The following is a 15,724-nucleotide window of genomic DNA, read 5'->3' as shown; positions in this document are numbered from 1 at the left end:
TGCCACTTTTAAAAAGCATTTGACTAGGCCTCATTTCATGTTTCATGTGCCATGTGTTTTCACTTGCACCAAAATCTGCGTGTCATTTTAAATGCAGTCTGTCTGAAACAGAAAACAGAGTGATGCTTAATCTTGATGAAATCTGGCTCTATCAACAGCCATTTAATTTTCATGATATTTTGTCTGCGTTTTGCTGCGCTATGGGTTAGTGTCTTAGATCTAGGTAAGTAGTAGGTTTTATTGTTCTTCGCTCCCTATTATCACTTTATTAAAGTGTTAATATGTAGAAACAATTATTTATAATTTTCTATATATTTTCTGTATTTTTTTACAGTAGTTTAGGTAGAACTGCTTATTTAAAAAAAAATGTAAGTAGTGCAGTAATTTGTAAGTATTACCGTGGTACTCTCTAATGACGTTTACAGTAGATTTAAATATTATAAAATGAAAATTACACTGTAGTACCCTATATTTGTCAAATATAGGGTGCTACAGTGTATTTTCAAATTCTTAACATATTTAGTTTTTTTCATTTCATTTTGGTACCGCAGTACTCATGAAGCAATGAATATATAGAAACTTATAAACATTTTTCCCTACCTATTGCCCCTGTAATAAAGTGGTAATAGGTAGGGGAAAAATATCAAATTAAATGCTTAGCTCCATCTAAGGACAAAACAGAGAACACAGGTAAAGTGTACCTAAAACCAACTTGGGTGACTTTAACTTTTGTAAAGGTACTCATTAGCTAATCACATAATGAGCTGTCATCACTATGTACTGCAGTACATCTGCAAAAATACAGAGAAATACCGCAAAATACTGCATACTTTTGTGAAAATACAGTGGCCACAGAGATCACTAAGTTAAAATGCCTTATAACTTAAAAGAATAATTAGCCAGTAGTACTGAAAATAATCATCTGTGCATCACAATGTCTAATCCTGCCAAATTTCATCTAAATCCGTTCAGCCGTTTATGAGCTATGCAAGATACAAAAATCTATGGAACATGCATTGGTGGGAAAACACGTTTTAGGACCCTACTTTTATCTTTACACCTCCGAAGGTGTTCCAAATCCAACCAGGATTTTCCAGGCAAATGAGAACAGCAATGTTTGGTGATGATAAAGAACAACTGACACGTGTTTCGTCGCGTAGGTAGGTAGGTAGGTAGGTAGGTAGGTAGGTAGGTAGGTAGGTAGGTAGGTAGGTGGGTAGATAGATAGATAGATAGATAGATAGATAGATAGATAGATAGATAGATAGATAGATAGATAGATAGATAGATAGATAGATAGATAGATAGATAGATAGATAGATAGATAGATAGATAGATAGATAGATAGATAGATAGATAGATAGATAGATAGATAGATAGATAGATAGATAGATAGATAGATAGATAGATAGATAGATAGATAGATAGATAGATAGATAGATAGATAGATAGATAGATAGATAGATAGATAGATAGATAGATAGATAGATAGATAGATAGATAGATAGATAGACCAAGCATAAGTAGATACCAAGCACTCATGAAGAAATCCAATAAAACATGTATAAATGCCATAAAAATGAGGATTCCAGTAAGTTGAGTCCAACTCAGTTTATTGTATTGACATGAAGTATTCAGCACAAAACGTAAGCGTTGTTACAATACACAGCCACAGCTGACACGTGTTTCTTCAAACAGGTGAATCCTTTAATGCTGTAAAGCATACAGCACAAGATCAGATACCTAGGTGTAGGTATGACAGGAGCAAAAAAACAAGTTAAGTGGTGTAAGTGAGGAAAAGAGACACCCCAGAACCATTCCCAAAAAAATTGATTTAAAAAAAGGAAGAAACACCGAGTTTGATCATAATAGCAGAAGTGAAAGAAAAAGTCCATATATATTGTGATCATAACTGAATGTGATTTTTTAAAAAAAATAAGGCCTACTTGTTCAAGAAGAATAGAATTGTGCTCACATGCCGAGCTTGTGTATCTCTTTAAGAGAGCAGTGACAATCACCCAATAACCGTGATTAATATAACAATAAGGTACCAAAAGAAGTATGTAAACACAAGAAGGTCACAGTTCCTAAAGGGGAGGGAAGAATTCTCAACAGTCTAATTACGATTGTGAGAAATAAGATATTTGTCTCCGAAAGGTAATTGAGTGTGCTAAAAGTGGGAGTGTGCCTCTTTATAGTTATGTGCCCTCACACACTCTAACGAGTGTAAAGCATCATCATAGGGCGGTGCTCCTCGTGGGGGTGGCGCTGCAGTCCCTCACGGGCCCTACAAGAGGGCTCTTTGTCGGAGTTCTTTTAAAGGAGGTGCCGTATTTGTGCATGTGGGTGTGTGGGACAAGGTGGTGTAAGTGAGTGATAATAAAATTACCTCGCGGTACCCCAGAAAATATTTAATAAAAGGTCCTAGAGGTAAATTAAAACTAGGTTTGGAGACTCTCTGTAAAACTAATTAGAGGGGAGGGATAGATGTTTATCCAACCTGCTCACAAACCGTGATAGGGAAGTGTAATGTGTTTGGGGTCACAAATGGTCGACATGTTTCGCGCTGAGGTCTCAACGAGGCCATTCCGTGGATCGAATTGGTACCAAAATCCTTAATCACCAGGTCATCTTGTTCTAACCACACTGTATTACAAAGCTTACAACCTGCCACCTTCTTACTAGTTGCAACTCACAGGTGGATACCACAACCCATCCATCTCTAGCCCACATCCCTTTCTGCCACTGCGACTAACCATCGCCCTCATCTTTGCGCTAGTATCACAACTCATTGTGGTTTTATGTCTGTTATTTATTTATTTTATCCTACAAAATACATTCTAGATCTTTAAGAATTACTACCATAGTACCATTTTTTGCTTATCAGTCGGAGCTAACAACGTTCCCTTTCCATCATGGCCGCTCTAGAAGCGTTCCCTTCTTTCCATACACATCCCGCCCTCCTTGCTTTCTAACCATCGCCCTCACCATGCGCTATTAACACGACTCATCTTGGGTTGAAGTTTTCTACTGTTCTATATTATTTCAACTCATATACACTTTTTTAGATCTTTTACATTTCATCTTTTGAATTACATTGCGTTGTAGTTCTACCATGTTAGCTTTTGCATCATGGCTGCGCTAGTGATGACCTGTTCTCACTTCCTGCTCACCTCACCTCCTTTACTTTCCCTGCCCTTCTACCCGGAAGTTGCAGCCCCTTCCTGCCTTTTAAGCCAACCCCATCCCGTCCCGTCCTACACCATCAACCAGCGTTACCTGGTCTGAGCGCTAGGTTTACGGACACCTCGATCAGGGAGAATCGGTGAGTTACCTACGGGAGCGGGACAGCTTATCTTGATTAGTCCGACAATTTTTACCACACCCAATCAGTTACGGGTGGACTCTCTCTTTAATCTACCTTCTCCTCATTTTTAGTTATCCCCTGGCTGCCAGAAGTTTCGCTGTTGCAGCCCACCCTTCAATACGAGAGGGTTAGTGATACCTCTTTGTTTTTCTTGCCTACATACTACTTTTTTTGTAAACTTTTTTATGCTTGACTTCCCTCCTTTGCTACATTCCAGCACTCTAACATTGCGCGGTTTTCCTGCACCTACACGCTGATGTGCTTTTGCTATCCCTGGCCTGTTACCACCCACATCTCTATAAGCTCCCTTACTTTTACCCTGTTAACTTCTCTCTTGCCGGGTTCGTATCTTCGGTTCTTTGGGTTCTTTTCCACCATTTCCTACTACACACCTCCACTCTGCCTGTATGGTCCGGAGTGACTTCCCTCCCTTTATCTCCGGACGGCCTTAGCTCTCCTTGACACTTATCATTCGGCCTTCCATACCCTCCTCATTTAGGACTAATGAGTCCCTCACCCCGGTTTTTGCAGGCAACTATTACCGCCGCAATACTCATTCTTCATCTTCAGTTTCCACTTCAACTCACCCTTGTGCTCCTTTTTATGTCCCTCCAGCCCGTCTCCCTTTCCACCTACGTGGTTTGTCCCCCTTCTTTTCCTTTTTCTTTATTACCTGCTTTCCTCTGCCATTCCTCCTTGATTTTCTTGGCAGGACCTCTCTTTCTCTTTCTTCCTCACATTTCTTTAAATGGATAAGCACTTCTCTTATGGGTCTATGATTAGGCACCTTGCTCTTCCTGCCCCCAACCCGGCTTTAGCGCACTTACCTCGCTCTAGCCGTCTGTCAGTTCCTGATTTTCTTTAGACTGTCAGCTCTTCTTTATTTTACCCGTATGTTGTACTGAATCTATCGTCTTCTGGTGGTTTTCTGTTTACCCCTTGTCTCCCACAGGTTCAGCCTTTTAGAACTTGGACAAGACGGTTCTTGGATGCAGTGATGTCCCTCCTATCCAGACTCTAGCTGACTTGGCAGTATAGGGCTTTCCCTGACTTCCAGTTCTTTTCTATTTTCTCTTTTTTGACACTCCGTCCTGAAGAAGCGCATTAGGATCCACTAGGGACCATAAGTAAGCGCGAAACATGTCGACCATTTGTGACCCCAAACACATTACACTCCCCTATCATGGTTTGTGAGCAGGTTGGATAAACATCTATCCCTCCCCTCTAATTAGTTTTACAGAGAGTCTCCAAACCTAGTTTTAATTTACCTCTAGGATCTTTTATTAAATATTTTCTGGGGTACCGCGAGGTAATTTTATTATCACTCACTTACACCACCTTGTCCCACACACCCACATGCACAAATACGGCACCTCCTTTAAAAGAACTCCGACAAAGAGCCCTCTTGTTGGGCCCGTGAGGGACTGCAGCGCCACCCCCACAAGGAGCACCACCCTATGATGATGCTTTACACTTGTTAGAGTGTGTGAGGGCACATAACTATAAGGAGGCCCACTCCCACTTTTAGCACACTCAATTACCTTTCGGAGACAAATATCTTATTTCTCACAATCGTAATTAGACTGTTGAGAATTCTTCTCTCCCCTTTAGGAACTGTGACCTTTTTGTGTTTACATTTATTTTTTAGGAGCATAGGTACAGGACATGCCTTCATTTTTCTTAACCAGCTCCTCGTCCCTCCTCTTATGTTAGTGTAGAACCAAAAGAAGTATGACAATTCTTTAAAGTATATCATGCTGATAATCATGTAATCAACAAACCTATTGATAATGGAATAGTTTAAAAAACAGGTAACTATACAATCAAAGTGATCGAAGCCCAATAACAAAGTGTTGAGATGAATAGTTATTCAGATGTAGTGGTGAACACAATGGCAGAATTGAGGTTTAAAGAAAATCAAAGACCCGAGTTGACTGTCCAATTATTGGTGTAAAGTCTCTATGACCAATAAACGTGGGGATAACCTAGAAAAAGATGGAGACAAAGGCAAGAGTTGAGAAAACAGTCATAGACTTATTTACACACTGAACATACATCAACCAAAATTGCAAATGAGAGCTACCTGAACAATGTAAATGGAGTGAAGAATTTCCAAGACTGCCCCCTCTTGACTGCAAAGAAGCACTGAAGCACGGATCTCCCATCATGTTGACTTTGTGAATGCTAGAAGTGAACATGCACAAAGTGGTCAGATTCTCATCCAACAGTGAACGCAGCAAGTATACAAATAAGATCTCCTGGTACCTAGATGTTGTCATCACCCGATGCTGAACATGGTATAGGCCTGGTGGATGATGTGCTTGATGTTTTCTGGTTTCCTTTTTTGTCTCAGGCCATGATGGACTGAGGTTGCATTTGCACCCAACTGCCTCCCTTAAACACTAAACCGTTAAATTTGGTTGAGGTTCTTTCTAAAAGTTGTTGGCTTCTTTTATGAATTATGTTGCCTCAGTGGCCAGTCAAGTGGATGGCCGCTTTCATTTCTCTTTTTTTGACCTCCCATAAGTGCTGCAGTAGAGCTTAGAGCCAAAAAGGGAGTACTATGAGATTCCCGCGTGGATTTCACTATCAGGTCCGTATTCCGTGGGAGTACCATGGGGCCCATGAAGGTGTCATTTTATTTAAACTTTGAGCCTAGAGGTTTCCTCACAAGCACAAAGAAGCAATATGTCTCTCAGTGTTTTCTTTTACATTTCTGTGTTTTTTGGTGTTGCAGTATCTAGAAATGGTACTGCCGTACCTGCAACTTTCCCTAAGGTTTTTTCTATCACTGTTATTCATCTGTAATTCATCCGGCATTAGTTCCCACCTTCTAATTTTCATTACATATCTTGACTTTAGAGAGTTCACATCTACTGCATTATGATGTATTTTTCTGTCACTTTCGAATTTTTGGTGGGATTAACTGCACTCCTCAGAATTCATTATGGCAAGGTGAACATTTGGATCCTCAGGAAGAAGAAGCAGAGGAAAAGATCACTCCTCAGTCTGTAGTGTGGGAGTTCCTCTCCATCCCTGGGGGATAAAAGGTATCCATGAAAGTCATGACATTCAATCAATGCATTGAGAGAATTTTGCTGTGGATCCAACAAAAAATATTCATTGGGTACCTCTGGCATGCTCAAACATCTAAGAGCCTGGTATTCCCACCAGTTTAACATGGTAAAACGAAGGTGTGATGAAGAAGAAGGACAATCCACAATTTTCACAGATCTCCGTGGTCTCAAAGCTGGACATACTGTGTCAGCTGGTATTCTTGATGTGTAGCAAAGGGACCTAAACAGCTCCTACGCAAGGATTGGACTGTGGAAAACGAATCTCTGTGGGCAAACAGAGGGCCGCAGTTCCTGATATGCAGGTGCTTGATGGTCAACTAAATGGAAAGCTGTTCTGGTTAGGCCTATTCTTAAAAAACCCACGTTCAACCCTACAGATTTGGCCAACTACACGTCAATATAATTGCTCCCTTATCTTGGTAAACCAACAACTTGTTTCTTTTTTACAAACCCATTCCCTTTTAGATCCCTACCAGTCAGGTTTCTGTGCCTCACACAGCACAGAGTTTGCCCTGGTGGAGGCCGCTGACACTATTAGGCTTGCCTTAGTTCAGGGGAACTCTGCCTTGCTGGTTCTCCTTGATCTATTGGCGGCTTTTGATACCGTCTCTCATTCTACCCTAATCCACAGATTAGAGGAGATGAGTGTTGGTGGCAAAGCTTTGGGTTGGCTGGCAAACATTTTGCTGGAGCAAACCCACACAGTACAAGTATACCTCTTAAATTCCAGAACCTCGGTCCTGGATAAAGGGGTCCCACAGGGATCCATTTTGAGCCCCACTCTTTTTAACATATATGTGGCTCCCCTGGCTAAGGTTATCAGGTCATGTGGCCTTGATACCATTTCATATGCTAATGACACCCACCTTGTCATCACTGTAGACTCTAATCTGTAAGTCACCAAACTGAAATTTACGGACGGTTAATTTTCTCCAGCTCAAGTACAGTAAGTCGGAAATTCTGCTCTTTAAAAAGGCACATGCAGTCTGGTCAATGGATTGGTGGCCATCGTAATTGGGACCAACACCCACCCCCAAAAAAATGGTACAAAATCTAAGAGTTCTCCTGGATAACAACCTTTCCATGATTGAGCATTTCAATTCAATCTCTGGGACATGTTTTGGGGTTATGAGCATGCTTAGAAAAACCTTTCACTGGTTTCCTTTGCAGACCAGAAAAACCCTAGCCCAGGCTCTAATAGTGAGTTGCCAGGACTATGGGAACTCTCTGCTGGTCGCAATGAATGAAGGACTCTTTTTCAGACTTCAGGTAGGGCACAACACGGCCCCATGCCTTGTCTGCAACCTTCCTCCTCACTCTCCTTCTGAACCTCTGTTGCGTTCTCTTAACTGGCTTCCCACTAAACAGCGTGCTCTTTTTGAGCTTCTTTGTCTTGTTTTTAAATCTTTGCATGGAAATGGTGCAAGGTATCTCAGAAATAAGTTGCAGCCATACATTCCGCCTCTCATTCTTAGGTCTAGCAAGCTACTACTTTTACACCCTATTCGTATTCATACAGTTAGGTACGGGTGCTGCTCTTTTTCTTTTTTGGTCCTCAAATACTGCAATCAACTAACCTTTGAGTTACGTTCCTGTTCAGACTTATCCGCTTGCAAGAAATCCCTGAAAACCTGGCTATTTGATCTCTAACACCTCACTGAAGTGCGACCGGTGTGGGCTGCTCAAGTGCAGAGAGATTCCCTCAGGGATGATTTGTGTGCTTAATAAATAAAGCAAATAAATACATTGATCATGAAGCCATTTGCAAAAAATACCTTTTCTTTCACCCAAATTGTGATGCCATGTTTTTTTTCTTATTTTGAAAGTTGATCCCCCCCAAAAAAAGAAAATTTCAGAAAAACTGTTAACACAAACAAACACAAAACAAAGGTTCTTCTTAGAATCACCTTTCTTGGTTAAAAGATAGAAAAAATATTATGTTTGTCTTTTCTCTGTCTCTTAATGTTAATACAGCCTTACAGCCTGCCACATCAAATTATACAATAGCCTTACAGCCCACCATACCGGGCTCTACCGGCCATTAAACACCTGCCCCAGCGTTGAAGGCCCGAGCCGAAGCCTAGGAGGGCTCTAAGGTTATAGGAACATTCTGCTCCTAGAGGGGATAATGTTATAATTAGTAAAAATAAAGGCCTTGAGGAGCTGAGGGGGTTTAATTCCCCTCGGGCTTCGAGAGGCCTTTGTTCACAGCAACAGCTGTGAAATGAAAAAAACATTGGAATGCTGCTCTCCGGGCTTCTACCAGACATTAGAAGCCCAGAGCACTCCATTGTCTTCAATGGGGTACTCAACATTCCAATGTTCTAACCACCTTTAAGGACCTGATTTAGTGTTAGAGGCCCAAGCTAAACGCAAATGTCTATAACAAAGGAATGGGGCTTTAATGACCAGTATAGCCCATCACAGCACCCCATAACAGCATTAGAGTATTCCACCCCATAAGAAAAACTCTAAATCTCAGGCCCTGTGCTCAACCTCTCCATGGGTGGCCAGACCCCACTGCACACAGCCTTAAGCCATGCACAGAGGTGTTCCAGAGGCCATGTTCCCTATTAGTGGATGAACAATCCAATGCTTGGTGAATTCTGCTTCACACTGATAGGAAGAGCCAACATCGAAGGATCAAAAAGCGATGTTGCTATGAATGCATGGCCACCACAAGACAGTTATCACTGTGGTAACATTTCTGACACCTGCTTAAAACCCCAAAAGTCACAAGGATCGTGAGGCACTCCTTTCATAGTCTGTATTCATACTGGAAATCGAGATCAAGAGAGTTTTTGGCCTTCTGCTCCACTGGAGTTTTCTGTCCTCCCTGAGCTCACCTTAAGACTCCTGCATTATTGTTTGACAGGTGTACCGCTCCAGTCAAACACTCCACCTGCCACCTTTCCAGAGTGGGTCACACCCAGTGGGTGTCAGCTGCTTGGTTCCAGAAGCGAGAAGCACCATGGGGGTCACCTACCCATTTCACTGGGTAAATGAAAAACCATTAGTAGTACTGGTATTTCACCGGCAGCTCAAGGGCCTCCCATGTACCCTACACCTCTTTTCACATTGGCAGACTAGAGGCAAGCTCAACAGGGCCTGCTTTCCCTGCTGATTCTGCCATGCCTGTTTCCTTTGTTATGGTTTCGCTGGGGACATTGCCAATCTCACTCATCCATTCATGTGTGCCACGAATTAGGTGACAAGGCATTTGCCAATCTTGAGACAGACATAGTTACTACTGCCATCAATCTGCGCTTCATTGAATTTCTTCACTTTGACATTCAGAGCACTGGGCAGAAATCACATGGCATTGCAATATGTTGTTTTCAATAAACAAGCAGATTCCTTAGGTCTGCACCAGTTCTATGTCAGCAGCTATGCTGAACGCTGGCCCTGCGCCCAAGGGGGAGAATGGGGAGAGGGTACCACTACAGCTGGGATTATCCACAGGAGGGCCCCAGTTCGCATTCAGGAGGGCAATGCCTCATCCAGTCGGGGCGTGCATCCAGCCCCGCTTAGCACCCCAGCCCAACTGACCCAGCCCTTAGAGCCAATCCTTATCCTGCAGTTACAGATCTAACTTGCCGACTTCTCTTACCTACATTGTCTAACCTGCAAGAGGCTGTTCACCTTGGAGACCTGCTGTGGATAAGAGTAGGGCCGGGAATGAGATAGACACCATCTTCCCAGATTTTCAAAGACCAGTGAGAGCTCATCGGACGTTGCTGGAACCGTGACTTTTTCCAAGGCTTGGGTCACTCTCTCAAGGTGAACCCATTCCAGGGCACCCTGCCCCTCACACAAAAAAGAAAGCTCTGCCTCCAGGTATCCTCCCAGCTTCTCCAGGATCATTTGCGTTAACATATTGGACACACCGAGGGCCCCGGTCTCTGCCACCATAGGTTTGGGGATCTTAACCCAACACCCTTTCCATTAGCTGAGGGAAACGAAGGCCATTGCCTGTCCCTTCTGAATGGCGCTCACCCATCTCTTAGGACTGACTGACCCATATTCAATGCTGTTCACATTTAACCCGTCTCAACTTCGGCCTTCAAAGTTCTTGATTGAATATTTGCTACTACCACCAAGATCTGCACCTGTGACTGCTCCTTCCAGGCCCTCACCCAGGCTTCCATGCACACCTGAACGGCCTGGCTACTCATCGTGGCTTAGCCCCCATGGCTGTCAGTGCTGGCGACAGCCAGGTATGGGCCCCATGCTCCACCACCATCCATTTTCAGGGCTAGTTGATTCTCCAGGTGAATTGTTATACATTCCATAGCAGGTTCCAACTTCCAAGGCCACTGTCCTGCTGATTATATCAACCAAACCCTTTTCTGGGGTCTGATGAGTGTTGTGAACGGACGCCTCAACCCAGCGTTTGGTTCTTAACGCAGTGTTAGTCATGCCTACCAAAAACCGCCTGCTCGGCGCTTGCATTCAATGTCCTGTTCCACACCAGTGAGCCAGGCTTCTTACCCACTTAAAGTTTGAGAATAGGTTGAGATTGTTTTGGCCCCAAGACCTCTAATCATTCGCTTCACCACATAAAACTGGATTTCCGAGCCCCAGTTATATTGAGGGAAACTTTCGGAGGGAACCAGCTACTAGAAGATTTGATTCGTTTTTCACAGGTCAAACAACCAATTTGCACGTCAGGACCACTACATATCTCTACCAGAGTTTCCTCTGACTTCACCTTACAACACTTTAAAAGCACCAAGGCATAGTTCACCATCTTTCAGGTCCTATCACACATGCTCATGCTCCATCTCCAAGACAGAGCGGGCGATATGGGCCTGTGGTGATCCCACCTCGGCCGGTGCACACCAGTCCTCATCTTCCTTGTGCCACAGGGTTTCACCACAGACCCCTGATGCCCTGTGTGGGCCTCCACACCCATGTGCACAAAGCAGTCAGGGGGCACTGTGTAAAGTCCACTCCAGTAGACAGTCACACTGGGAGCAGGGTGCCCCATCCTCCTTCCCCACCCCAGCACACTCTGAAGCTGCTGCCAGGGGGCTGTAATATTCCGCAGAGCAGAGAGCCACCTGCCAGCCCAAAGCATTCCCAGCCGACCTGGATTCGGTCGTGGTGCACTACTGTGGAGGAAATGCATTCTGTGGGGGCCGGGTACACCCAGGTGATATTCCAACTGAGGGGATCTACCCCGCCTCCGTGAGCAACTGCCCACCATGTTGTATCCTCCAGGTGGATTGGACCCTACCCTTACCTCTTGATGGTTTCGTGCCCTGTTGAACTCTCTCTTCAGAGTTCTTTTCAACTTCCCCTTATGGTACTTGTTGGCTATCGAAATTGTGCCAGTATTTAGCCTTAGATGAATTTTACCACCCACTTTAAGCTGCAACCACAAGCAACCCGATTGCAAGAAGACCCAATCCTGGCTCACCAGGGGCCACTACTGCCTAATACCATCTGCAGTGTGAGCCTCCATCAGAAGGACTTGGGCCCCTTGAGCGACTCTGGAGAGTCGGCCTTCTGTACACCACAATACCTGCACCCACCACCAGGCGGGGATTTGGAGCTGAGCTCATCCCTCTTCACTCACCATTACTGAGGAAATCAAGGTTAGTTTATTTTTATTTGCTTAGTAATATTATAATATAATATTAAATTCAGCAGGTCACCACATCTCATCTGAGGTCGTAGTAGGTTGCTGAAGCGTGGGGGAGCTGTACCAATTCCATGGGTGCCCAAAGGGGGAGAGACCCTCTTTTGCATGGTGGGGGGTCACAGCAACACACCTTTTCCCAGATCAGAGATCAAAGCCCATGGAGGTCAGCATGAAATCCAGCAACCATGGGCAGGCAGGGAGCCTTCCAAGCCAAGCCACAGAAGTGGGTGCCCAAGGTAGTGCACACAGGCAACCGCGGGACACCACAGACAGCCACATGCAGCACTCAGCCAGGCACCCTGGGTTTTTCAGGCCATGGGCAGTCTGGGAACCCACCTCATCAAGGCAGTCAAGACTAGGCACACTGGTGGCATAACTCTGCAGTGGGACTTGGAGGACCTGCATTGGCAATCAGGGGTCTGACCTATGGAGAACAAAAGGAGCAGAGCCCGCTCATACAGCCCCAACCATGCTCTGGGAAAGCCCCAGACAGGTATAGTCTCAGGAGGAACCGAGGGCTATATAGGAGCATTCAAAGAGTTGATGATCAATGTGTGCTGCAAAAGCAAACAAATTCTCACAGCTAGCTATGTTCTTCATCGACACTTGAGCCAAGTGATCCACCGCCAAGAGTCAAAGGCATCTTTCGCAATGTTCACCCACCTGCAAGTGCAGGAGAGGTGGGAGGAAGACAGCACCAGTCATCCACTGTCTGCACAATGAGACGGCCCAGCACCTCATCAAGCTTTCCCTCTGGAAGGCACCACAATGATTTAGAAAAGTGTTTCCAGGCCTCGGCCCAGAAACCCCACCCCACCGCCACAGCAGGTAAGCAAGCAAAATGCTCCATTGAAAGTAGAACAGGAAGCTCCATCACAGGCCCTGCCAGACAGGGCGTCACAAATCTTTAAACCCCTGCCTGGTCACACAAGACCAGATCACCAGTTACCTGGCAAAGATGGAGGGTAGCTCCACCTGCACATCAGCCATCTGCAAACCACCAGGGCAGATCCCTGCATATCAAGAGTCCCCAGCTTAGGCAGCAGCCCTGAGGCACGCCAGCAGACTGGGGGTCTCCCTTACCCTGATAGCAGCCACCGAGGGGAGATGAGCCACACCGTCAAAGCAACTCACCTGCTTCCATTACACACGCAGAAGCTTGAGCGGTCAGGGTCAGCATATCCTCCCTTCACTCAAAGTAGTTTGCATTGGCTTTGAGTGAGCACGGCATCTCCACAGAGAGGAGCTGAGATCCCCTTATGGCTCGGCCACTCCAAAGTCACTCAAAACTCAGGCATGCTGGGATCAGGCTTGAAAAGGCCAAGGTGGCAGCTCCTTCAGGGGGTCCCAGCCCTGTGCGGCATTGCAAATGTGTTACCCCCAGATGCATGCTGGGTGAGCATGGGTTCCCTCTTGGGAGGGCTATCTCTTGTAACGTGCCCCTCTCAGCGGGTCCAGGGCATCACCCAGCCCGGTTCTTCATCTGTCAAATGGGTCCTCCCAGGTGAAGGACCCCGCCCCATGTCCAGTCCTCACCTAAGCACTCTAGCAACCACAAACCACTCTGCTGGGCAAGATGCGCAAGGGGAGGGGTGGGTCCTGTGCCTGTACCTGGGAGACAACCAAGGATTCAGGCTCTCACCATCAGTCACTCAGGTCACTCCACCATTAATGATCCTTCTGCAGGTTCACCTACAGAAACCTTGTTATGACTTTTACTTCCTCTAGATAGTCAATTGAGCATGTTTACGGTGCCTCACCAAGGCAATTGCTAACCTGGGTTTGGCTGATCCAAGGACCTCACTAAACTATCCACTTGGTAGTAGTGATGGGTGGTGTGTGCTAATGGGAAGAACATAATTTACACAAGCTTATGATCCACACTTACTGGGAATTCCTAATTCATGGAAAATAATTACAATCCCCAATCCCTATCATGAACGGATTTTGACAGGTTACCCTCACCTGTCGGGAAAGGGTAGAAACATGATGATCCAGCCAGTGTTTCACACATGCAGCCCCATACATCTAAAGGTATCACAGACATGTTATTCCTCAATCATGTGTGGCTGAACACCACTTGTACCTCTAAGAAGTTGAATGGCAACCACTGGGGGTCATGTAACTACTTAGCATGGAGGAGTCTCGTTCATTATTGGAACTAACCAAACAAATCACTCCACCAACTAAGAATGGCCGTGCACCATCACCCACAGAATTGAGAAAAAGCTATCAGTCTATCAATCCATTCCGTGCCTGGGCCGGATGAGCTTTCTTGTGTTGAGTCAAATTAAGCCTCAGGCTCCTCTCCCAGTGGTGCCCTTACATCAATTCCTTTAAGTTTCAGCTTTGCAATCGTACTCCCTACGAAACCTAAAGACTTTGGTTTCATTGAAAGTGCTCAGCAGGTCATGGGAATAACGCTGCTCGATAGCTTGTTGGCATTGCTTATGGTCTGAACTATGACGGTATCTGATCGTCTTCAAACCTCCGACTTTAATTCTTGATTAATGAAACCATTCTTAGCAAATGCTTATGCTTTGGTTCGGCTTATGCCGGTCCAAGAATTGTGCCTTTCACTTCACGGTATGAATGAGTCCAGACTTCTATTCCATCATTACTAGCTGAAGTATTCAGGTGGCCGGCCTGCTTTGAACTTTCAAATTTTTTCAAAGTAAATGCTTCGGACCCCAAGGACACTCAGTCAAGAGCATCAAGGGGGTACAAGAGGCAGGGGTTGGGACAAATGGTAGCTCGCTTCGTGGCAGACAGCCAGCTTGATCCCAAGAACTATGAGCCTTTTAACTGCTGCTTCTATAATATAAGCTATTGGAGCTGGAATTACAGTAGCTGCTGGCACCAGAGTGTCCCTACAATGGATCCTTGTTAAAGGATTTAAAGTGTACTCATTTCAATTGCAAGACCTCAAAAGTGTCCTGTATTGTTATTTTTCATCACTATCTCTCAGAGTCAAGAGTCGGTAATTTGCACACCAGCTGCCTTCCTTGGATGTGATAGCCGTTTCTCAGGCCCTCTCTCTGAAATTTAACCCTTATTCCCCGTTACCTGTGGTTACCAGGGTAGGCAAAGAAAGTTCCATCGATAGTTACTAGAGCAGATATCCGTATGTATCTTCACCATCACAGAGACTTGTGATCAGCCGACATTATCAAGACTCACCAAAGCAGCCAGGCAAGGTCTGAAAAAATGCACGCCTCCCCGGAAGTCAGCACTCGTCGCAATGTATTAGTTCTAGAATAACCACAGTTATCCAAGTAACAGATGAGCGATCAAAGGAACCATAACGGATTTCATGAGTGAGTCATTTGCAGTTTCACTGTACTGGCAGTGTGTACTTACAAATGCATGGTTTAATCTTTGAGAAAAGCATATGCTATTGGCTGGATCCACCAGGTAGCTGCACCTGCTGAACAGGAGGAAGAGCCACATGCCCATCCTGGTCCAACATTCCCACCACTATGGAGCCTGCTTTGGGAGCCCCTGATTACAGTCACAAAGGCACTGGCAGACCTGGTCTGCTCCCTGACAACAGAAAGGAGAGGTGGGCCAAGGTGCAGCCTGAGAAAGACACAGGGGTGCTCTGTCCCAGCCTGGGCATCCGGGGCCAACCCA

General features: G+C 45.1%; 3 pseudogenes; all 3 read right to left on the bottom strand.

The window, feature by feature from the left end:
* Positions 1-8,664: 8,664 nt before the first annotated feature.
* Positions 8,665-12,123, bottom strand: LOC146857400 (28S ribosomal RNA; annotated as a pseudogene).
* A 447-nt stretch (positions 12,124-12,570) lies between these two features.
* On the bottom strand, positions 12,571-12,726 carry LOC146857399 (5.8S ribosomal RNA; annotated as a pseudogene).
* A 1,034-nt stretch (positions 12,727-13,760) lies between these two features.
* LOC146857398 (18S ribosomal RNA) lies at positions 13,761-15,508 on the bottom strand (annotated as a pseudogene).
* Positions 15,509-15,724: the final 216 nt, after the last annotated feature.

Source organism: Triturus cristatus, chromosome 3_2 (assembly GCF_964204655.1).
Source record: "Triturus cristatus chromosome 3_2, aTriCri1.1, whole genome shotgun sequence".
NCBI classification, from domain to species: domain Eukaryota; kingdom Metazoa; phylum Chordata; class Amphibia; order Caudata; family Salamandridae; genus Triturus; species Triturus cristatus.
This window is presented reverse-complemented; position numbering and strand designations above follow the sequence as displayed.